General features: G+C 36.9%; 1 pseudogene; it reads right to left on the reverse strand.

Annotated features, from left to right (window-relative positions):
- Nucleotides 1-208: 208 nt before the first annotated feature.
- Nucleotides 209-894, reverse strand: LOC142078065 (uncharacterized; annotated as a pseudogene).
- Between the last annotated feature and the right edge of the window lie 760 nt (nucleotides 895-1,654).

Here is a 1,654-nt window from a genome sequence, read left to right on the forward strand (position 1 = left end):
TAGCAGTAATTTATTAGGCTTCAGGGATCCAAGATACCAACACCCATGTTTCAGCGCTTTCAAACTTCCTAGGCTTTTGCACTAAGCCTACAGACTACTTTACGTCCGGTTTTATCCATTAGTTGCTGCTGATGTTCTGTTGTGAAGATTAGACCATAGTATCTGGCTAACAATGAAAATTACTCTTCACTCCTGCTGCTAAATCTCCCTAAGCATCTGATTCTTTACTTATATTGCTTTATTCCTCCTCTTGAAATATCTTATTCCATTCTTGGAGGACTTTGTGTTCTTCTTGGAGAGCTTTCTCCTGACTTTGTAGGGCATTTTTCTCATCTTGAAGGACCCTGTTCTCCTCTTGGAGAGCAAATTTCTCCTCACTGAGGGCATTTTTTTTCCTCACAAGGTGCTTTCTCCTCTTCCTGAACGGCTTTGTTGTCCTTTTGAAGAGCCTTAAGCTGCTCCTTGAAGGCCTTGTTTTCTTCCCATAAAGCTAAAATCTTTTGCTGAAGAGTTTTTTCCTCCATTGCAAATGCTCTTTCTTGTCCTTTGAGAGCCTTAATCTCTTCTCTGAGGGCTTTATTTTGTTGTTGGAGGGCCTTTTGCTGTTTCTCAAGGTGCTTTGTTTCCTCTGAAGAGTCCCTATGCTTCTCTTGAAGGATTTTATTCTCTTCCCAAAGGACTTAGTTCTGTCTTTGGATACTTTGATTCTCCTGATAATAGGCTTTGTTCTTCATAGGAAAAGCTCTATTCTTTTGCTGAAGGTTTTGATTCTCTTCTCGAAGGATCCGAATCTCCTTGGTTAAATTGTGTCATGTGGGAGGAGATGGCAGAAGGGGGCAGCAGAGATAAATTGCTGATTTTCCTTAAAGAGTCTTCATCCTTAGAGTCAGTCATTTTGTCACTCAGCTGCACCACTCAGGGGCTGTGCTATGGTCCAGATGGGTGATTTCACCTTTCATACTCAGCAGTCATGGAACTGAGAACAGAGGTTAAGTGTCCATAAGACCCTACTCAGAATAACATATAAATAAGTAAATAAATAAACATAGCACTACACGTGAAATAAAAATAACGGTAAAACAATACTGATATTTGGCAAGTATTATATATTTTTGCGTGTGCTGAAGTATATACACCAAATTCAATTTCACAAGGCTGAGTTAATTATAATGAGAAAAAAGAAGGGATATTTCCTTTTAGAGTCTTAAAACTTTGACAATCTTTCTCTTGGACATATAGCAAGGTGATATGCATTCATGGAGGAATCCAGACTGTTAATATATATCTTTATTGTAATTTTCTTTGCTTTTCTTTTTTATCTTTTTTCTTTCTTTTTTTTTTTTTTACTGTGTGATTAAGTAGTTATTTTTCTAGAACCGTCACCTTACTTTGAATTTGCTGTTAATGCTGTTTCTGTTATAACTATCTTGATGCACACTAGGGATGGCCTTGAATTTGAGCTTACTTTATCTTTCAGAGAAATAAAGACCAATCAAATGTATACATAAAGTGACAAAAAATAGCTATAACCCTTTCAGAGGTAGAGCTGGTGAACTCCTCTCCTCAGACTCGATTATATAACTGAGATAAGGTGCAATTAAACACTTTTTGTTGTTTTTTATTCCTTATTCTACCCTGTTACATTGTTTAGATT

This window comes from Calonectris borealis, chromosome 1 (genome assembly GCF_964195595.1).
Source record: "Calonectris borealis chromosome 1, bCalBor7.hap1.2, whole genome shotgun sequence".
In the NCBI taxonomy this organism is placed as follows: Eukaryota; Metazoa; Chordata; class Aves; order Procellariiformes; family Procellariidae; genus Calonectris; species Calonectris borealis.